This window comes from Mus caroli, chromosome 3, assembly GCF_900094665.2.
Source record: "Mus caroli chromosome 3, CAROLI_EIJ_v1.1, whole genome shotgun sequence".
Lineage (NCBI taxonomy): Eukaryota > Metazoa > Chordata > Mammalia > Rodentia > Muridae > Mus > Mus caroli.
This window is the reverse complement of record NC_034572.1, coordinates 65,421,159-65,445,684: the sequence shown is the minus strand read 5'-3', so window position 1 is coordinate 65,445,684 and position 24,526 is coordinate 65,421,159.

The window sequence follows — 24,526 nt, the reverse complement described above, 5'->3', positions numbered from 1 at the left end:
TTTTTTTTTTCCTATATAAAACCCATTTGTTTCTCTTTTCTTTTCTTTTGACCTTGCCAAGGCCTTATGAATTTTTTCTGAATAAGAATGGAAATCTTCTTACCCTAGACTGTAGATAAAAATCCATGAGATTTTTTTGTATCGAATATACATGTTGTACTCTGATAGTTTTCCAAGTTGATATATATCTAGGTCTGTCTTGGGAAGAAGAAATGTCCCCCCAAGAATTTCCTCTATCAGACTGTCCTGTACTCATAATTGTAAGGCATTTTCTTAGTTTGCAATTTATGTAGGAGGACTCGATCTACTGAGGGTGGTGTGATCTCCAGGAAGGTGGGCCTGCACTCTATGAGAATTAAAGCTGAGCAAATCTGTAGTGCAAACCAATAAGAAACGACATTCTCCATACCCTCTGCTTTAGTTCCTGCCTCAAGGTTCTCACTGGAATTCTTTCCTTTGTGCTCCTTACTATAGTTATAAGGTAAATATAGCCTTCCCTTCTAATTTTTTTTTTCATCCTGGTGTTTATGACATCAGAAAGTGAAATAGAGTACTTGTTATAAGTCTTACTGCTTTTGATATTGCAATGTATTCTTTTAAACTCTGGTTTCTTTCCATTTTTGTTTTATGTTTACTTTTTATTTCTGTCTATGGTGTGTGTGTATGTATGTATGTATGCAGACAGATGTGTATTCACAAGTATATGCATGTACTTGTAGATTCCAGAGAGGACATTGGCACTTCTAGAGTTAAAGGAACATGAGGTTATACTACTCAGTGTGAGATCTGGAAATCAAACACATTCCTCTGAAAGAGCAGTAAGTACTTGTAGCCACTGAAAATCTCTTTAGTCCCTTTAAGCACTATTTTTTTTTTCATGTTAGTTGAGATTTTTATATTTAGTTTATAATTTAAACGTTCATAGTTATAAACTCTGTTATAAAATCTACATTGGTTGCCCTGCCCAAATTAGGGTAATTTGAACATTGTAATGGTTTATATATGCTTGGTCAAGAGTGTAGCACTGATATAAAGTGTAGCATTGTTGGAGTAGATGTGTCAGGTTTTAATACTTTAGTCCTAGCAGCCTGGAAGCTAGTATTCTACTAGCTGCCTACAGATGAAGATGTAGAACTCTAAGTTTTCTCCTGCACCATGCCTGTCTGGATGCTGCCTTATTCTTGCCTTGATGCTACAGGACTGAAATCCTGAACCTATAAGCCAACCCCAATTATATGTTGTCCTCATAAGAGTTGCCTTGTCATGGTGTCTGTTAATAGCAGTAAAACCCTAACTAAAGCAAGAATTAATATTCATTTGACACCAGGACTACATTTTTGACTTCCTAGGGGATTTATTTATTTTATTAAAAATAGAATTTTTAATGCAATATATTCTGATTATGTTTTTTGTCCCATTTTCTCAGATCTTTCCTAACTCCTCACCCATTGGAATCCACATCCTTTCTGTCTCTCCCATAAAAAACAAACAGGCTTATAAATAATAACAGAATAAAATAAAACAAAAATAACAAATGTCAAACTGGAATAGGACAAATCAAATAGAAAAAATGAATCAGTGAAAAGGCAGAAGCATATAAAGACACAATTTTTTTTCCACACAGAGGAACCTCCAAAAATATGATTTATTTAATTTTATAGTGGTCATCTAAACATGGACAAGCAATCTTCCCTTATAAATGGTTAATATGCCCTGTGGGACTCATTGCAGAAAACTAATTTTACTTTTTTTGCTAGACAGGGTTTCTCTGTATAGCCCTGGCTGTCCTGGAACTCACTTGGTAGACCACGCTGGCCTCAAACTCAGAAATCTGACTGCCTCTGCCTCCCCAGTGCTGGGATTAAAGGCATGCGCCACCATGCCCAGCTCTAATTTTACTTTCGTGAGCAATTATCAATTAGAGATAGCTTCTGCATTAGGAATGGAGGCTGGTGTTCACTTCTTCTCTAAACCATGGAACTGCACATGTTCCAGACCACTGTAACCTTTGTGCACTCTGCAATAAGGGTTGCAAGTTTTGTGTTAATGCCTTTCTCTTAAGGTCCTCTTGTCACACTGTGATATTACATCACCAGGGCCTCAATCTGGGACATTTTCTGATTGTAAAAATTGGAAATATTTACAATATTTCTAAAGTGTAAATACTATTTCACATGATAGCTATTCCATACTCAAAACCTGTGTTATAAAACATAGGACCCTCTCTGTGTCATGTGTGTGTGTATATTTGTATGGTTTATAGTATAAACCTTTTGTTTCTAGGATTATGATCTTATGAAGTTCAATAGCATGTTAATTTCTTTCAGCTGGAACAACAAATTTTTATTTAATTAAAGATTTAACCAAGCCTGACTTCACAGTACACATGCCATGTTTGCTAACAGATTAAGCAGATTTTCTCAAATCTAAAATTAGAATATATTGCACACTGATTTTCCTTTTGGCAAAAATGTTAGGAATTTCAGGACTTTCGTTCACAGTATATAATTAAAAGTGCTGGTTAAAATGTAGTAGAAAATTAAGAGTGAAAATAAAACAAAAATATTTTTCATATTTCTCTTAATAAGATATAAATATTTTACTACTTTTAGGCTCCATTTCACTATATTAAATTTAATAATAATATATGCCTCAGCAATGCAGATGATTGAGTTGTACTAAATGCCTTTAACTCTTACTTGTAATTTCATACTTTTAAATTTATATTGTACATTACAAGTATATCATTTAATACATGAATGTTGCAAAGACAGTTTTTTAGTAAGAATTACATGTATATAGTCCATACTATCTATCTATCTATCTATCTATCTATCTATCTATCTATCTATCTATCCATCTATATGTATATAATATTCTCACATATTCACACTAATTTTTAAAGTCATTGTTATAGTCACCTGAGTCTGTTTTGAATGACAAACTCAGAATTCAAAACAGAGAATACATTTTTGTCCCTCCAGAAAAATAGAGGAATACAAATAGTGAATGTTACATGAGAATTCAACTTGAAATATAAATTTTCCTCATATACCTCTCAATTTTCCTACATCTGATTTATCCTTACATTTTACAAAATATTATGACTTTAAAAAGGTTTAATATTGTTGATATGGTGTAGCTGAAGTTCTAAAATATCTGCAGAGATACAGGAGAATTGAGTCCAAATTAAAAAAAAAAAAACAAAAAAACAAAAACAATGCCTACAACTTAATGATAGGTCATGTTTGATATGCATAATATCTATAAAAATTGATATTCATAGGTCCTTGAAAAAACATCATAACAGTCAGAGGGTAGAATGGAAGGGGGATAACTTCTGGGCTGTTTAAAAATCATTAAAGAATAAAAAATCCTAAGGATAATTAAGTTAAAAAAAAAAAGATCTTACTCATTTCATATCAAAGTGAATGGGAGCGGGGGCAAGGCATCAAACATACACAAATAAGTATAGGTAACTAAAAAGTGGTGAAAGTTGGAATAACCTTCATGGTATACTATTTAATTGACCAATACCAACTAGATTCACATATTAAAACATATACACAGATAACATCAAACAGACTGACAATTGTATTATTGTCACATACATGTATGCATACATGTATACATATATGCATAAAACAACAAATAATAAAAAAAACAGTCCATGAATGAAAGAGAGTGAGGAGGTATATGTAAAAGGATTTACATAGAGGACAAGAAAGAGATGGAAGTGTAATTGTATTACAATCCCAAAAATAAAAGAAATAATAATGAGTAAATAAAATCAAAATTATTCATGAGAATATAATGTGCATATATGATGAAATATGATCATGTATGTTCTTTTTATTTTTAATTTGATTTTATTTGTAATTCATTTTTAAACCCCATATTCTATTACCCGCCCCTCCCTTTCCACCATCCAACTGCTCCACATACAACTCATCTTCCCCACCCCACCCTACCCCATCTCTAAGTGGATATCCCCAACCCTCACCCCACTTGACCTCTAAACTCCTTAGGGTCTCCAGTCTCTTGAGGGCTAGGTGCTTCATCTCTGAATGAACACAGATCTGGCAATATACCCCAAAGGTGCCCCACCATGCCACAGGGGCATGTGTTCCACTATGTTCATAATGGCCTTATTTGTGATAGCCAGAAGGTGGAAACAACCTAGATTCCCCACGATAAAAAAAAAAAAAAAATGGATAAAGAAAATGTGGTTCATTTATACAATAGAGTCTACACAGCTATTAAGAATGAGGACATCCTTTCAGCGAAATCTTGCTGGCATATGCAATAGTGTCTAGGTTTGGTGGCTGATTATGGGATGGACCCCCATCTGGGGTAGTCTCTGGATGGTCCATCCTTTCATCTTAGCTCCAAACTTTGTCTCTGAAACTCCTTTCATGGGTATTTTATTCCCTATTCTAAGGAGGAATGAAGTATCCACACGTTGGTCTTCCTTCTTGATTTTTTTTTTTGTGTTTTGGAATTTTATCTTGAGTATTCTAGGTTTCTGGTCTAATATCCACTTATCAGTGAGTGCATATCAAGTGTCTTCTTTTGTGATTGGGTTACCTCACTCAGGATGGGCTGTCTCCTGTGAGGCTATGCCAGTGCCTGGCAAATACAGAAGTGGATGCTCACAGTCATCTATAGGATGGAACACAGGGCCCCCAATGGAGGAGCTAGAGAAATTACCCAAGGAACTGAAGGGGTCTGCAACCTGATATGTGGAACAACAATATGAACTAACCAGTACCCCCAGAGCTCCTGTCTCTAGCTGCATATGTAGCAGAAGATGGCCTAGTAAGCCATCATGGGAAGAGAGGCCCCTTGGTCTTGCAAACTATATATGCCGCAGTACAGGGGAATGCCAGGGCCAAGAAGTGGGAGTGAGTGGGTAGGGGAGCAGGGCAGGGGAAGGGTATAGGGGACTTTTGGGATATCATTTGAAATGTAAATGAAGAAAAAAAAAAAAAAAAGGAATGAGGACATCCTGACTTTTGCAGCCAAATTGGTAGAACTAGAAAATATCATCCTGAGTGTGGTAACCCAGACCCAAAAGGACATGTATGGTATGAACTCACTAATAAATGGATATTAGAAAAAAAAAGAAAAGAGAAGAAAAGAAAAGAAAAAAGAAAAAAAATCCATACAGAATATACAAGATATAATACAGTCCACAGAATTCAAAAGGATCAAGAAGCGGAAGTGCCCAAGTGAGGATGCATTAGTCCCACTTGGGAGAGAGAAGAAAGCAATCACAAGTGGGGAGGGAGGGAGGGGGGAACTTGGGAAGATATGTGAAGGGGCAGTGAGGGGGGTAGGTAGAGGGGAACCTGATCTGGCATTTGGTGAGGGAAAAAGACTGAAGCCCTTAGGGCCAACAGAAAGAATGTAAACAGGAAACCTCAGGAAATAGGAGGTTGGGGGATCTCCCAGACTGCACCAGAGATCTGGGAGGTGAGAGACTCCCAGGACTCATAGGGAAGAACTTTTGATGAAATGCCTGACAGTAGGGAGAGGGAACTTATAGAGCCCAGCTCCAGCAGGAAAACAGGACGTCAAATAAGGGATGGGGTTGCCATCCCACAGTCAAACCTCTGACACATCATTATTTCTGTCTGAAAGAATTACAAGGAGGGGAATGGAGAGGAGCCTGAGGAAAAGAAGGTCCAGCGACAGGCCCAAAGTGAGATCCAGCTCCAGGGAAGGTCCCCAGGCCTGACACTATTACTGGGGCTATGGAGCACTCACAAAAAGGGGCCTATCATGACTGCCCTCTAAAAGACCCAACAAGCAGCTGAAAGAGTCAAATGCAGATATTTGTACCCAACTAATGAACAGAAGCAGCTGTTCCCTGTTGTTGAATTAGGGAAGGCTGAAAGAAGCTGAGGAGAAGGGTGATCCTATAGGAGGACCAGCTGTCTCAATTAATCTAGACCTTGAGAACTCTCAAACAATGGACCACCAACCAGGCAGCATACACCAGCTGATATGAGGGCCCCAACACACATACGGTAGAGGACTTCCAGAACACGTACTTTAAAAATGATACATTCATATTCTCCTAGCCAGACCTTTTAATGACTTCATATTACTGTCTCCCACTGTTTCTCTTCCTCTACCTTCTTAAAAAAAATGGCATCCCACTATATCCAATTATTGCTGCCGTTAAGTGTCTGTGACACACATTGGACATCTGGGTTTTTTTCCAGCTTCTGGATACTATGAACATAGTGAAACATGTGTCCTTATTACATGTTGGAGCATCTTCTGGATATGTGTCCAGGAGTGGTATAGTTGGTTCCTTGGTAGTACTATGTCCAATTTTCAGAGGAAAAGCTAAAGTGATTTCCAGAGTGGTACCAACTTGCAATCCCACCCACCAGCATCCACATCCTCACCAGCATCTGCTGTCACCTGAGTTTTTGTCCTTAGCCTTTCTGACTGGTGTGAGGTAAAAGAATCTCATGACTGTTTTGATTTGCATTTACCTGATGACTAAGGAGTTTGAAAATTTCTGTATGTGTTTCTCAGCCATTCAATAATATCCACTTAAAAAAAATCTCTGTTTAGTTCTTTATCCCATTTTTAGTAGGGTTATATGATTCTCTGAAGTCTGTCTCTGGAGTTCTTTGTATATTTTGGATATCATCCCTCTTTGGGATGTGAGATTGGTAAAGATCTTTTCCAAATCTGTTGGTTGCCATTTTGTTCCGATTTAACTTCGGTATCTGAAAATTGTCCATTTCATCCAGATTTTCCAGTTTTATTGAATATAGTCTTTTGTAGTAGGATGTGATGATTTTTTGAATTTTCTCAGTTTCTGTTGTTATATCTACCTTTTAATTTCTGATTTTGTTAGTTTGCATATTGTCTCTGTGCCTTCTCCTTAGTCTTGCTGAGTGTTAATGTATTTTTTTGATTTTCTCAAAAAAATAGTTCCTGGTTTTGCTGATTCTTTGAATTGTTTGTTTTGTTTCTACTTGGTTGATTTCAGCCCTTAGTTTGATAATTTCCTGCTGTCTACTTCCCTTGGGTATATTTGCTTCTTTTTGTTCCAGAGATTTCAAGTGTGCTGTCAAGATGCTAGTGTATGCCATCTACAGTTTCTTTTTTTGGAGGCACTCAGAGCTATGAATTTTCCTCAGCACTGCTTTCATTGGGTCCTATAAGTTTAGGTATCGTGTGCCTTCATTTTCATTAAATTATTTAAAAAATCTTTAATTTCTTTCTTCATTTCTTCCTCACTCAGTAAGGTGTTGTTCAGCTTCCATGTAAATGTAGACTTTCTGTTGTTTTTGTTGTTATTGAAGACCAGCCTTAGTCCATGGTGATCTGTTAGGATGCATGCAATTAGTGCAATCTTCTTGTATCTGCTGAGACTTTTTTTGTGACAGATTATATGGTCAGTTTTGGAGAATGTATCATGAGGTGCTGAGAAGACAGTATATTCTTTTGATTTAGGATGAAATGTTCTATAGATATTAAATCCATTTGTTCCATAACTTTTGTTAGTTTCACGTGTCTCTGTTTAGTTTGTGTTATCATGATCTATCCTTTGATGAGAGTGGGGGTGTTGAAGTACTGTTATTGTATGAGGTGCAATGTGTGATTTGAGCTTTAGTAACACTTCTTTTATGAATGTGAGTGCCCTTGCATTTAGAGCATAGATGTTCAGAATTGAGAGTTCTTCTTGGTAGATTTTTCCTTTGATAACTTTTTGTTGAAAGTTGATTTTATTTGATATTAGGTTGGCTACTCTAGCTTGATTCTTGAAACTATTTGCTTGGAAAATTGTTTTCTAGACAATGACTCTGAGAAAGTGTCTGTCTTTGACACTGTGGTGCATTTCCTGTATACAACAAAATGTTGAGTCCTGTTTCTGTTCCAGTCTGTTAGTCTATGTCTTTTTATTGGGGAATTGAGTCCATTGATGTTGAGAGATATTAAGGAATAGTGATTTTTGCTTCCTGCTATTTGGGATGTTATTTTTATGTTTGTGTGGCTATTTTCTCTTTGGTTTGTTAAATTAAGATTACTTTATTGCTCTCTTTAGGGTGTAGTTTTGCTCCTTGTGTTGGCGTTTTTCATCTATTATTCTTTGTAAGGATGGAAAGATATTGTATAAATTTGGTTTTTCATGGAATATCTTGTTTTCTCCATCTATGGTAATTGAGAGTAGCCTGAGCTGGTATTTGTTTTCTCTTAGGGTCTGTATAACATCTGTCCAGGATCTTCTAGTTTTCTCAGTCTCTGGTGAGAAGTCTGGTGTAATTCTGAAAGGTCTGCCTTTTTTCCCCTTACTGATTTTAATATTCTTTCTTTGTTTTATGCACTTATTGTTTTGACTATTATGTGACAGGAGGAATTTCTTTTCTGGTCCATTCTCTTTGGCGTTGTGTAGGCTTCTTTTATGTTTATGGGCATCTCTTCCCTTAGTTTATGGACATTTTCTTCTATAATTTTTTGAAGATATTTTCTGGCCCTTTAAGATGGGCGTCTTCACTCTCTTATATACATATTATCCTTAGGTTTGGTCTTCTCATTGTGTCCTAGGATTCTGGGATGTTTTGGGTTAAGATCTATTTGTATTTTGCATTTTCTTTGACTGCTGTATCAATGTTTTCTATGTTATCTTCTGGACAGGGGATTCTCTCTTCTATCTCTTGTATTCTACTGGCGATGTTTGAATCTATGTATTCTGATTTCTATTCTAGTTTTCTTATCTTCATGGTTGTCTCCCCTTCTGTTTTATTTATTGATTTCTTTTCCACTTTTAGATGCAGGATAGTTTTGTTCAATTTCTTCACCTGTTTGTTTGTATTTTCCTGTAATTCTTTAAGGGATTTTTGTGTTTCCCTTTTAAGGGCTTCTGCAGGCTTACCTGTTTTTTCCCTATATTTCTTTAAGGGAGTTATTTATGTCCTTTTTAAAGTCCTCTATAATCATCATGAGATGTAATTTAAATCAGAATCTTGCTTTTCGGGTGTCTTGGGATATCCAGGGCTCTCTGTGGTAGGAGAACTGGGTTCTGAAGATGTCAACTAGTCTTGATTTCTGTTGCTTTAGTTCTTGTCCTTTCCTTTTTGCCATTTGGTTATCTTTGGTATTAGCTGGTCTTGATATTTTTCACTGTGGCTTGTCCCTCCTGCAAGCCTGTGTGTCAATAGTCCTGGGAGACCAATTCCCTCCGGGAGTAATTTAGGTATGGAGACCTGTGGCACAAGGTCATTTCAGAGTGCAGACAGAAACTGGAAGGACCTGTCCCCAGCTCTTACTTGGTTCCTGTGTCCTGATGGCTCTGGTTCAGTCCCTCTTGGACTATGAATTTGAGCAGAAGTGGTGGTCCTACATGTGCAGATATGTATGTAGGCACTCCCGGGAGACTTGCTCTCTCCTGACAGTATTTGGGTAAGGAAAGCTTTGGCACAGGGTCAGTTCTGAGTGCAGATGGATATTGAAAGGATCTTCTCCTAGGATAATCCTTGGTTCCTGTGTCCTGAGGGTTCTGCGAGAGTAGCTTAGAGCAGAAGTGATGTTATTACCTGTGCTCACAGGCATGTCAGCACTCCTGGGAGACCAGCTCTCTCAAGGTGGTATTTGGGTAAAGAATGTTGTGGCATTGGATCAGCTCCTGGCACAGACCAGCCTATACTAATTTTATCACATATTTTCAGCACATTTTGCTAAGATAGAGATTTATCACATATTTTACAATATTAAGAGATTGTTTTAAAGTAATGGTTGAATAGAGATACATTTTTTTCAAGAGTAAGAAATGATAGATTTGTTTGTAAAGCCTGAAAGTTTTTATTTTGTATTAAAAAGGCCAAACATTATTTAAAGAGAACTCCATGTAAATTGACAAATGATCTGTCTTAAATAACTACTAACATAGTAACTGCTATATCATACACAGTATACATATTGGTCAAGACAAACATCTAGGATCTAGAAAAGAATATTACAAATCAACTGTTCTCCTGCTACACTAGTATCCTATGTTGCTATATTTTTTGTCCTAACTGCAACAAAATGATTTGTTTTGTCATTATGTAAAGTTTACATGATGCTCCACTGTTTGCAAAGTGTGAACAGATGTGAAAACTGTTTGTGCCTGTAGCTTAACATGAAACTACATAATAATGAGCACCAGCTCTCCTGGGTTAAATTATTTTTAAAATTGCCAAACACCCAAACCACCAGTTTTAAGTCATAGAGAGGTTTTTATGTAGAGTAAAATGACATGAAGTTGATAGATGCAGAAGCTTATGTTGAATAGTACCTTCTTTGTTTTACTCTATGGGACAGCTTGGCAATTTCTAGCTATATTTCCAAGGAACATATACTTTCAGAAATGCCTATTTTTTGCATTTAAAGTGATGCATTCTTTACTCCTGATTGCAGAATTATATTCTAAGGTTGCTCAAATTTCAGAATTGCTTTTATAACTAGAAAGATATTTAGTTATAGATAAAACTGGGTATTTTCCATATATGCTTCCTAATAATCTTTTGACAGTCTTTCTAATGCTCTGAACATTTAACATTTCAGGTCATGTTGTGGTGACCCCAACCATACAACTATTTCCAGCTCCTTCAAAACAGTAACGTTGCTGCTGTTTTGGATTATGATGTGAATGTCTTATATTCAGGATATCTGATATACTACACCAAAGAGGTCATGATCTACAGATGGAGAACTACTGCTCCAGATCCTAATTTGTCTTTCTACTTTCACAGAAACTCTGGAGCTACCCTTTTCCATCTTAGTCTCAGGACAAGACAAAACAAGATTGTGTTGACTGCCTAAACAAGCCATACCACCACTTGCTTAGTGATTTTGTTTATTAATATTTTTGATTCAGGTCATTAATCTGATAATTAGAATAATACAGTACCTACATTCATAATTTATTTCAAAGAAATATATAAGGTCATGCCTATGAGGAACTATGAACTGTGTTAATACATACTATTAGTAACACAGGTCATTTCTTGAACACTGTTGCATCTCAACTGGTTAAGCTAGTCAATTATTTATATTCAAAATGCAAATATAAAGGGAAATTAAAGGTATCAAGCTTGCCTTATTGTTTTAGCATGCTTTTACATTTTACATTTATTTGTTGTGTGCACCTGTGGGTGGACATGCCAGAGTATAGAGTGAACAATTCACATAGGAAAAGCAGAAAACAACTTGTGAAAGTTGGTTCTCCTCCAACCATTTGAGTTCCATGAGGTGAAATTCAGATCTCAGACCATCAAGATTGACAGCAAGCACCGTTAACCACTGATCCATCATTCTCAACATACTTCAGTATGTATGTCTTGGTAGTAATTGAACACATTTTATGGAACTCTGTGCTACCCTCAAACTTACTAAGGTTAAAACTTACTGTGTAAATTTCATAAAGGAAAAAGATTGTCACTTCACAAAATTGTCTAAATGCCATATTTCCAATTTCAGGGCTAACAACTTTATCAGTAAGAGTCTAAGTTCACTACATATTTGAACTTTTGAAATAAACACAGTATGAATCAACTCAGTGCAGGCAGAGTGACAGTGCCTGTGGATTTGGTGCCTGTCATGCATTGGTAATGAGAATGACTGATAATTCTTCTGAGCTCTAAATAACTTCACATCAGTAATGTGAACCAAAGACTGTAAATTATATTTTATATGGAGCTGACTGGTAAGCAAATTTGATCTCATGCAAATATTTTGAAGTAGATTAGTGGATGGAGGAATGTTATCTGAATACTAATAACATGTCTGTCTTTGCACACTGGAGAAAAACTTCTTCAATCCACAGGGAAGGTGTCAGAGTTAATAAAGCAATGCCATGCTATACCTTCCTCAGAGTTGCCCTACATTGACATGAAAAATTATATATGGAGAAATACAGAAATTTTTAGATATAAATAACCTTACTGTTTTATAACAATTTTATCTGGAAGTGGTAACTAAAGGGAGGGAAGAAATTACTGCAGAGAGTTTTATTGCCATCTATTGACAGTAGGATTTGTGATATATTGTAAGATCTATTTTTGTTATGTGAGTTTGGGTGTAATATTTAATGCAATGGCATACCAGTAGGCAGAAACAGAGTGTTATGTAAAGATTATGGAATTGAAGAAAATGAGTGATACTAACAGTATATTGAAAGTATATATAAGATCTCTTTAGAGGAGTTTTTAAGAGTATTACATATGATAAAATTTGAGAACTTTAAATAGTAAAAAAACAAAGGCTTATAAAATTAATGTGACATTTCCCTTTGAGTGTTGATATTTACTGATATCTTTTGACCAGGGAGAGTTCATTCTCTGAACACTTAAAAAATAGAAAGTCATAATTTAATAATACCCCTGAAGATAAAATGAATTATTCAAATTTAAATAAATGCCACTTTTACAGAAAAGGGGATTTGCTTCTGAGTAAAGAAAAAGAACTATATCATTCTCTAATGTAATTAAATATTTTATTTCATACAGAATTACAGGAGAAAGGAAAAGGTGATATGGAACATTATGACTTTGCTTTCTAGGATTAGAGATAAAATTCAGTGATGGAGTACACAGCAAGTATGTGTAAGAACTTGGATTTCATTCTAGGCATCAAAAACAGTTATAAACAAAATTTAACTTTAATTCAAGGTACATTTCACACGCTATAATGAACTAAAGAAGAATACTATTCTCAGGGATCATTGTCTCTCCTGTGATAATAACTTTACTGTCTTTTCCGATCTCATGGTAAAATTGAATTTTATAAACAGAGTGGATGTATCAAGAATATTAGGATGAAATCCTGTCATGATTACATGTTTATGTTTACTCCCATGAGCTCTTCAATTCCAAGACAGTTCCTGTCTTGTGTTTTTCTCCAGGATTCTGCTCCTGGTGTAATCTCTGGCATATGTTGCATGATTGCCTTAAATTTTCCTAAATATATTCTGTAAGATTGTGAAACAATTTTCCCTCCTTTTACAATGAGCCCTGTGAAGAATTCAGTTAATATTTTTGTTGCTGTTGTTTAACAACTATTAAGTTTTCTAGGCGTGATTAAAGCTTTAATGAAGTACTTAAATAATGCAACAGAGTTAAGGTTTTTATGATATCCTGTATGATCTAAATGAGAAGTAAACACTGATAAGTCTGTGTGTATTTGAAATTTGTTTCAATTTTCCTTGAAGATATAAAAATAGCAAGCGTTTTATGTTGTCCTTTCAAATGATACAAGAAAACACTACTTTATTTGTGATAGTAAATCTGTTCTACTTACACATTCAATATTTATTTGTTCTATATTTGATGATTTCATCTTTTCTTCAAAGGTCCAAATGAGGCCAAATACCCTTTCTTTTAGATATCTAAAAGATATATTCCAAAATGCAGATTTCTTTTCAAATATCAGTGATGTTATATTTTTATATCAGTGAATCTATAAAGCTTCATAATATACAGACACAAAATGGACAAGGAAAGAGATTGCCTTTTAATGTTAAGAAAATTTCAAATTTAAAGGCTTTTATAACATTGCAAAATACAATTACACACACACACACACACACACACACATACATACACACACTGTAAAGGTTCTATAGAAGAAGATACCAACTTGATCAAAGTTAAACAGCAGTACAGGATGGGTCAATATTTAATCAATGACTGTGTTGATTGCAATTATAGCAATACCTTCCCAAATGTGTTCTTCTGTGTATGGGACACTGTAAATAAGAAATCTACATTATTTGTCACCGAAACTCTAAAACATCATAGATTTTTGTAACAAGTCAGTCAAGAATAGTCCAGTAAACTATAATATATGAATGCATTCTTGGAGAAAGCGTCTAAATATTTGCACGCAGGAAGCTAAACCTTGTATAATGGATTCCCAACATACAGGTAACCCACAGTATAACCATTCCCATTTCAAATAATGCATCTTAATTGAAGTCAAGTCAATTTCTAATTCAGAATAATTTGAATTGGTAAAAGGCAATGTGAACAGTCATATTTTGTAAGGCATTTGATAAAATTATAGAATAGATAAAATAATAGAAATTTATGAGATTAGCATACTACATTGTACACTCTGTACAATGAATTTGTACTGAGCATTATTCAGTACAAATTCAGTACAAAATGTTATTAAGTGAATAACTTTACAGATTATGTAAGATGATACTTGAGAAATTATATATATATATATATGTATATATATATATACATGTATGCTTCATCGTCATCATTTTAGTCATTAATTAAGAGATAGCCATTCTTCACAGATCTGTGTGAGGAAGGTTTAACATTGCTGCACCAGTCATAGTACCAGAACAGGGTTCTGGGAAAAATTATTTGGAAACCTTCAGTTCAGTAGTTTGTATTATAATTTTTCCAGACAAAACCAATGAGCTCTCATGATTATTTTCACTCCAAACACTCCTGTGATTACAACAATCAAATCTTTATAGGATGCTTTACATCAGAGTCATAGACACACATGACAGCATTCCAACTGAAATTATGAGGAGTTATTGTCTGAAGAACAAGTCATAGTGATTTTGGTTTTAAAGAGTCCCTGGAGTAGAATTGGAAGAAGGGGAAGACAGTATAAGTGAAAGAGGAAGAAGAATAACAGGAGGGAGGGGTATTAAGAATATGGTTATTGTATTGACTATCATATTTTGGTCCTCTATGAAAATATTTTGGAATAGGAAGCACCTTTCTATACTAAGACCACATTTATGCTCCCACCCCCACCACCACACTTGACCTATAAACCCCCTGGGGCCTCCAGTCTCTTGAGGATTAGGTGCATCATCTCTGAATGAAGACAGACCTAGAAGTCCTCTACTGTATGTGTGTTATAGGCCTCATATCAGCTGGTGTATGCTGATGTTGGTGGTCCAATTTTTGAGAGATCTTGGGGGTCCAGATCAATTGAGACTGCTGGTCCTCCTACAGGATCATCCTTCTCCTCAGCTTCTTTTGGCATTCCATAATCAACAACTGGGGTCAGCTGCTTCTGTCCATTGGTTGGATGCACATATCCGCATCTGACTCTTTCAGCTGCTTGTTGGGTCTTTCGGGGGGCAATCATGATAGATTCCTTTTTGTAGGCTCTCCATAGCCTCAGTAATAATGTCAGGTCTTGGAACCTCACCTTGAGCTGGATCCCACTTTGGGCCTGTTGCTGGACCTTCTTTTCCTCAGGCTTCTCTCCATATCTATCCCTGTTTTTTGTTTTTTGTTTTTTTGTTTTTTGTTTTTTTCCAGACAATGAACAATTATGGGTCAGAGATGTGACTAAGGAATTGCAACCCCATCCTTCAGTGAATGTCCCGTCTTCCTTCTGGAAGTGGGCTCTTTAAGTGCCCTCTCCCTACTGTTAGGTGTTTCACCTAAGGACCCTTCCACTGAGCCCTGGGAGATAGGGTGGGGTAGAGAGGAGGTGTGTGGTATGGAGCAGATGAAGGGTGGATGGGGGGTAGGGAATGGAATATGGAGTGTAAAAATAAATTTAAAATAAAATTATATTTTAAAAAGGACATTTATATTTCATATGCATATACACACTTGACTTCTTTGTGTGGTTAAGCATGTTGTGAAAGTTTATATTTAAATGTTATTTTTTAAATTCAACCATACTATTCAATATTCATTATATTATTTGATTGTATATTTTATGAAGAGACAGTTAAGTAAAAAAGAAGACTATTTTAGTTTATTAGCGTTGATGTAAACATTTAGTTTCCATAACTCAAAAACTCTATTAGTTTTAAATCAAGCTTCAGAATGTTCATCAAGAAAGTTAGGTAAGGATATAATGAATAGCCTATAACCTATACAGTTGAAGTATCATATTAAATCCCTCCATATGGTTTCCCTGAAATAAGAATTTCCAAGTTGGAAGTTATTAGACACTTTTCTATAAAGACACAAGTCATTTTCACCAATAGCAGCAGTGTCCAGGAAAGGGCAGTATGTTTTATTTCTTATTAACATCAGTTTCAGATCGATGAACAATTATTGAACACTTCCTGCACAAGGAATGGCTTTTGGAGATCCTTTGTAAAATAAATTTTGCAGTTTCCAAATGTAGGAGACCTTAAAAATTATTTTGTTTGTTTGTTTGCTTGTTTTGAAATATAGAGGTTGGCTGTCATTCAGTAAAATGCTTACCATACAATCCTGAGAATCTGATTGCAGAGTTTCACCAACCATGTAAAAAAATATTCATGGTTAAGTATTATAAGCTATTCCATAATGTTATTGCTTTATTTTTATTTTGTTTTTTAAATTTATTCACATTTTATATGTTGTTCCCCCTTCCCAGATTCCCCTTTGCAAACCCATTCCAATACCCCCCCCACACACACACACTTTGCCTCTATGAGGGTGCTCCCCCATCCACCCATCAAGCCTCCACAGGACCAAGGGCCTCCTCTCCAACTGAAGTCAGATAAGGCAATTCTCTGCTACCTATGTAGCTGGAGTCATGGGACCCCCACCCCCATATGTACTCTTTGGTTGATGCTTTAGTCTTTGGGAGATCTGAGTGTTACTGTTGATATTGTTGTTCTTCCTATGGTGTTGCAACCCACTTCAGTTCCTTCAGTCTATCCCCTAACTCTTCCATTGCGGTCCCTTGGCTCAGTCCAGTGGTTAGCTGTGAGTATCTGCATCTGCATTGGTCAGGCACTGGCAGAGCATCTCAAGGGACTGCTGTGTCAGGCTCATGTCAACAAGAGCATCAGCAATAGTGTTTGGGTTTGGTGTCTGCAGATGTTTGGGATCCATAGTTGGGGCAGTTCTGAATGGCCTTTCCTTCAGTCATGGCTTCATTTTTTGTTCCTACATTTCCTTTAGGTAGAAACAATTCTGGGTTAAATTTTTTGAGATGGGTGGGTGACCCCATCCCTCAACAGGTGGTCTGCTTATGTAATGGAGATGGTCTCTACAGGTTCTCTCTCCCCTTTGTTGGGGGTTTCCGCTAATGATATGCCAGTTGGGTCCTGGGAACCTCTTGTTTCCCTGACATCTTAGACTTTCTGGAGACTACCCTCAGTTCCCCATTCCCCACTGCTACATATTGACGTTCAGTTTTCTGACCCACTGTTCTCTCCTGTGTCTCACCATACCTGGTCCTGCTCCCTTTTTTTCCCTTCCTCTCCTATCTCCTTTCTCAGGTCTCTCCCTTTGCTGCCCCTTCTGAGTGAGACAAAATCTCTCTATAATTTCTTAACAGTTTTTATAACAGTGGTTTCTTTTTACATTATTACCTTACACATTGACTATACAATGATCATCTTTGTCTCTCTTTCATCATACTAAGGAAAACAAGAGCACGTTTCATCAGTTATTCATCTTTTGATTCTAACCTGTTCTTCAAATTGTGTTATTTCAGGTCATAAATAATAAATTTTTGTTCAATTATTTGGAAGTAAACTAATGTGCTCCTGCATAGAATTTAGTGGCAAAGAGTGACTCTAACATAAAATTTTGAACTTTTGTAACAAGCTTCTATGTATTTTGTTCTACAGCTACCATCTCTGCTCCATTTTTTAATGCCTCTGTAAGAGATAATTGTGTAATTGTTCATTCAATTTGGCTAGAACCTAAAAAGGATCTTTTATCAGAAAGTATAATAATTTATAAAAGTCACATGTAGAGCCATAACCCAATCTGTGAAAATACACAGCTTGGACTGAGCCTAGTGTTTCTTTCTCTGTTCTATTTCTAGGCCTATGCCATATAATCTTCTTCCAATCTGACTGATTCAATTCAGCTTCTCTCAGCTTCTGACTGAATTGTTCTACTTGGCTTTATATAAATTTTAGCAAAATGTTCTAATCTTCAAGCTCCCATCTCCTTCACTTTTTCATTTTTTCTTCAACTGTGTCTAGCATGTTTTCTCTACAACCTGTCTCTGGAAAACTTTCCTAGTAAAACTGACATACACACAGAATCTCAAACACTTTACACACACACTCACACATGCATTTATACTCACAGACACACACACTTACACATGCATGCACACACAACACTCACACACACTTACTTACACAGACACACATATAAACACACACCACCCTTTCTCCTTTCACTGCTCTTAGTCTCTTTTCCCTGTGTTGTTCTCATGAGCATTGGATATACTCTGTCTTTGCCTAACTCTGTCAAATATTTCTCTGATTTGTCACTTTATTCCTTAATGAGACAGCGCTTTCAAACATGACTTTTTTCTTCTGTAAAATAAATTTACTTTCATTGTTAGTGATTAAAGGTGTCTACTAAGGGTGTGTGTATATTCCAGCCAGATAATACTGTGATCCAAGAGCATTTGTGAATTCCAGCCAGACCACATAGGTATAGAAGGTCTTTGACATGATCCCTTGATGGAGCAGCATGCTGCTGCATTAAAATTCCTCCATAAGATTTTAGCTCAAAAGTTGTTTTAAAAAAACTTTGGGTTTATTTTTTCTACACATACTATGAGTTTCTGGCTGATTATATACATATTCATATTGATCATAAAATTATCCCACCCCACTGCCATAGCATTTGAGATTATGCAGCAAGTCACTCTAAATAAAACAAATACATTATTGACATTATTGAGGGTCTACAGTTCAGAATGTTTGGAATTTGGGAGTAAATAGATTAAAGAAGATAAACATTATTTTCACAAAGTAAGTTTTTGCTTGGTACATGTGAGTCTTAATTTTCAGTCATCAGTACCACCTGACTGAAAAAAAAAACTTTTCCAAGTATTTTAAGCATTTTATAATGGTTCCATTGATTCAGATTTCTGTGAAATGTCAGAGAGCATTAATATGAAATTTTCTACCTTTCAATATTCTTAAAGCAGTTAATTATACATGTTCTAAAATAATCATTTTTGATTTGATTTGATTTGATTTGATCAAATCAAAGTATTTGATTTTAAAGAAAGTATTTGATGTTTTAAAATTGTTTGATAAAAATTATGACTCCTTGTCAAAGTCATTTATTGAAAAGTTTAGTCATTGAAGGCTTTTAATACTTTTAACAATATTTACTGATAGGAATCTCAGACCAATGTCAATTATTAAATTGTTTGTCCAGATATCTTTCACTAATTGTAGTATATGCCTGAATTTGTATAACTCAACTTTGTTGTCATTATCTAGAGATAAATGTACTCAAGGATATCTTCCTTATTAAAATTTCTGTTGGTGGTATCAGCAGAGAGTGTTTAAACACTGTGAGGATATAAAGTGATTACCACTACAAGTGAAAATGTTCAATGATCATATAAACAGATAAGTTAAAATCTTGCTGTTCTCCAAAACAAACATTGACATACTTAGTTTTTCAAAACACACTGATAAAATGCTTTCTTAAAGATAATTGAAAACACCAGATATTGTATCCATTATCCGTTTCATAACAAATCTTCTCTAAACTTATGAATTTGAAGCAAGAGTATTTAAATTATTTTTGATATGTTTAATAAAGTCTAAAACTTTCTGGATATTCTTCTGCTCTGGAAATGGTCTGGTATTATCATAAAGATTCTAATTGGTTTTTAGAAGGAGATAATTGATCTTGGCAGTCTTAGTGGACGCTTGTTTGCATTGCTCCAGAAGTATTATTCTATCAAATGAGGAAAACAGACTCAAGTCAATGGCTTAAGAAACAGCTGCAAAGAAAATTCATAGAACAAACAATAGTGTTATAATAACTTGACATTGTTTACCCAAGGTCATTTTAAGAGAGCCTAGTAATTTTATTATGCATTGAGCCATTGTGGTAACAATATTCAACATGTCGTTTAAAGTGCTGGCTTGTCCTACATCATAATATTAAAATTTTCTTTAAAAATAACTTATTCTAACATTATTACAGAATGCATCCCAAACTAACTCAAATAAACTTAAATACTTATTTATAAAATTACTTCTTCAGAATTATACTTTCAAAATAATTTTAACAGGTATGTAATAGAATTAAACTGATATCACTATATTAGAAAAAGAATTTTAATAGCAGAAGCCAACTAACTGACAAGATAGTTGCCTGTGAAAGTCACTATGCTTCCAATATTTATGTGCTATTAACTATGAAATGATGACTCATCACCTTCACTGTCATAATACATCACCTCTACACATAGCTCATAGACATTTTTCTTTTTGTCACTTAATTATACCCATTCAAAATAGAATGCTGTTGAATGAAAAATATGTCAGTCCCTATGTGAAACACATGAAACATATAGATCTCTACAAAATATATATCAAATTACCAATATGATCTAGCCATCCCATTTCTGGCTTCTTATGTTCAAAATAATTAAAATTAAGATTTTTAGATATTTAAATTTTTAATTTAAATTTATATTTTTATTATTTTACTTATTCATTTTATATACTACACTCTGCCCCTTCCCAGTCATACCCTATAGTAACTAAACTATGTTTATTATAAAATATTTACTATATATAATCTATTGTTTTTCTATTAAGAAAAATGAATGAGCAAAATATAAACAGAACTGGCAAAATTTCCCATGAAACAAAGCAAAATTATCATTTATATACCATCTGATCAAGACACTACAAGAGCATGTCATCTGTCTTGTCACAATATAATGAGGGATTTATTTGTCTGAGTGTCACAAGCTTCAAGCAAAAAAATATCAAATATCTAAAGTCTATAGACTATAGACTATCTAAATATCTAAAGTCTACAGAATGATAACCTCCACATCTAGATTTGGAAAGTTTATGATACAATTTGTACTTCTGCCAAACATCATCAAGTTCAGAACAATAAGCATTCCTGATTAAATATCAAATATTTATCTGGAAGTTGTAGGATGTTCTTTAAGTTATCTGACATATATTTGTCTTGAGATAATATTGCATAATTTAGATTTTGATAGAAATTGTTTACAAATTTGGAATAAGTAGGAACTTATGACCAAACAAATTGTAATGGATAATGACAGTAGCTGAGGAAGAGTTCCATAAAACGGGTGCTAAAAAGGGAACAGTTATGAGACTAATAACATAGTCTTAAGATAACAGATTTCTCCTGTCTTCTACAAAAGGGTTCATTTAATCATTTTCTGTGATGAATTGAGTTTGTTTAGAAATTTACTAGAAAGAGGAAGAGGAGAAAGTATAAGAAGAGGAAGCAAAATAAGAGGAAGAAGAACAAGAAGGAGAAGCAGAAGGAGCAGCAGCAAAGGAGGAAGAAGAAGAGGAGGACAAGGAAGAAGAAAAATTTAAAAATTTAAAAAAGAAGAGGGGGAAAAGGGAGATGTAGAAGAGGAAGAAGAAAATTAGAAGGAGGAAGAAAAGGAAAAGGAAAAGAACAATGAGAAGAATTTCCAAAAGAAGAGGAGGAAGAAGAGGAAGTAGAAGATGAAGAAAAAAGACAGAAGAGGATGAGGAAGAAGACAGTGACTAATAAGTCAACTAAGCTTCAAAAGTAATGAGATACATCTTCTAACATGTCTTCTCTGAGTAGTATAGACTTGGCAAGTTAATTTTGAAATACTAATTACAAAGAGGAAAATGATAGCTAACTCCCTCTCACACATACATTGCAGCTCATTGTGGAGACGTACTAGTGGAAGCCATCTTTCCCTGTTTCTCTGGAAGGGTGCAAAAGATGACTAAAGCAGTGTTCAATGCACTAAACTAGCTAATAATGATGATAAATACTTAGTGTTAGTACTCCACTTAATTGTTTTTCTCTCTGTAAACAAGATGAAATCTTGAGGGAATGGCTTACATTTACATCATAATTGACAACTATTAGATACTTCTCTGGATGCCCTAGTTCTCTGAAATGAAGGCCTATCAGCCAAGAAGCTAGTGAACTATTCTTTATCCTTATGTTAATAATGGCTGCTTTGGGCACACTCTGAGTGCTCAGGTAAGCTTCATTCCATCCATAGTTGCTTGTGCTGTATGACAAATATATCCCTGTCCCAGAAAACATGAAATTAGCCACAACTAAAACTGCTTGTGCCAGATGTTTTGCAATTAAGAATTCTGTTGGTGAAGCAGCAGAGAATAAGTTTTGACTGGTGCAAGGGATAATGATAGGATTGATGAGACACAGACTTTTGTTTTCTTGAAGGTCTGTAATTACTAGCATGAAGCCCCTCTTCTAAGTCATTTTGCACATTTGCTGAGCAGACTTGGAAGCCGCAACAGTCAATATCTCTGTGACTGTGCTGATGGTGGTGGTAGTGACAGCATCAGCTGTAGAGAAACAGTAATGGAGCCAGGGATGGCAAATGTAGTTGGGAAACAGCAGTGGCAGTAGGTATTTTACTGTGGACAGATGCAATAATGGTAAGAGTCAGCTAAAGAGTTGCTGGATGGGTTGGTAGAGGTTTTGGGTCTTTAAGACAGTTTCAGATATACTAAGCCTTGGAGGTGCTGTCAAACATTAAGGATCTCTGGCACTGAAGGCTGAACTGGAGATTTCAACATGTGGATAGGTAGATCTGACAGTCCCAAAATCATAGGTCTATAAGATAGTTATTGCAATATCTATCTGTCAGAAGAAATAATTTATGAAAGCTACTAAATGTACTTTCTCGGGGCATTCCCATGGTTCCTACTTGCAGAAATCAAATAAACCCATCCATTAAGAGGTAAATCAATCTGGCAGTTCCTCAGAAAAAAAAATGGAAATAGTTCTGCCTGAAGACCTAGATATTCCCAAAAGATGCCCCACCATACCACAAGTACATGTGCACCACTGAGTTCATAGCAATCTCTTTTGAAATAGCCACACACTGGAAAAAACCTGAATTGATACAGAAAAGGTTGCTCATTTATACACTGGAATACTATTCAGGGATTAAAAATGAGGACATCCTGAATTTTGCAGGCAAATGGACCAAACTAGAAAATATCATCCTGAGTGAGGTAACCCAGACCCAAATGGATATGCATGGTATTTACTCACTGATAAGTGAGTGTTAGCCAAAAAGTACAAAAAACCTAGGATACAACTGACAGACCATAAGAAGTATAACAAACCAAAAGGTCCAAATAAGGGTGCTTCAATCCCACTTAGAAGGGAGAAGAATTTAATAAATTCAGTGTTTTTTTTAAATGTTTTATTACATATTTTCCTCATTTACATTTCCAATGCTATCCCAAAAGTCCCCTATACCCACCCTCCCACTCCCCTACCCACCCACTCCCCCTTTTGGCCCTGGTGTTCCCCTGTACTGGGGCATATAAAGTTTGCAAGTCCAATGGGACTCTCTTTCAAGTGATGGGCGACTAGGCCATCTTCTGATACATATGCAGCTAGAGACAAGAGCTCCGGGATTCATTGTTTTTAGTAGCTGAGTAGTACTCAATTGTGTAAATGTACCACATTTTCTTTATCCATTCCTCCATTGAGTGACATCTGGGTTCTTTCCAGCCTCTGGCTATTATAAATAGGGCTGCTATGAACATAGTGGAGCATGTGCCCTTATTACCAGTTGAAATATCTTCTGGGTATATGCCCAGGAGAGGTATTGCTGGATCCTTCAGTAGTACTATGGCCAGTTTTCTGAGGAACCACCAGACTGATTTCCAGAGTGGTTGTACCAGCTTGCAATCCCACCAGCAATGGAGGAATGTTCCTCTTTCTCCATATCCTAGCCAATATTTACTGTAACCTGAATTTTTGATCCTAGCCATTCTGACTCTTGTGAGGTGGAATCTCAGGGTAGTTTTGATTTGCATTTCCCTGATGATTAAGGATGTTGAACATTTTTCAAGTGCTTTTCAGCCCTTCAGTATTCCTCAGTTGAGAATTCTTTTTTAAGCTCTGTACCCCATTTTTAATGGGGTTATTTGAATTTCTGGATTTCAGCCTCTTGAGCTCTTTGTATATATTGGATATTAGTCCCCTATCAGATGTAGGGCTGGTAAAAATTCTTTCCTAATCTGTTGTTGGCCTTTTTGTCTTATTGACAGTATCTTTTGCCCTACAGAAGCTTTTCAATTTTATGAGGTCCCATTTGTCGATTTTTGATATTACAGCACAGGCCATTGCTGTTCTGCTTAGGAATTTTCCCCCCTATGCCCATATTTTCGAGGGTTTTCCCCAATTTCTCCTCTATTAATTTCAGTGTCTCTGGTTTTATGTGGAGTTCTTTGGTCCACTTAGACTTGAGCTTTGTACAAGGAGATAAGAGTGGATCAATTCTCATTCTTCTACATGATAACTGCCAGGTGTGCCATCACCATTTGTTGTTATGAAATTTTTGGGCAAAGGATGTATCTGGAGGATATCATGCTGAGTTAGGTAACCCAGTCACAAAAGAAGTCACTTGATATGCACTCACTGATAAGTGGATATTAGCCCAGAAACCTAGAATACCCAAGATACAACTTCCAAAACACAAGAAAATCAAGAAGGAAGACCAACGCGTGGGTACTTAATTCCTCCCTAGAATAGCAAATAAAGTATCCATGGAAGGAGTT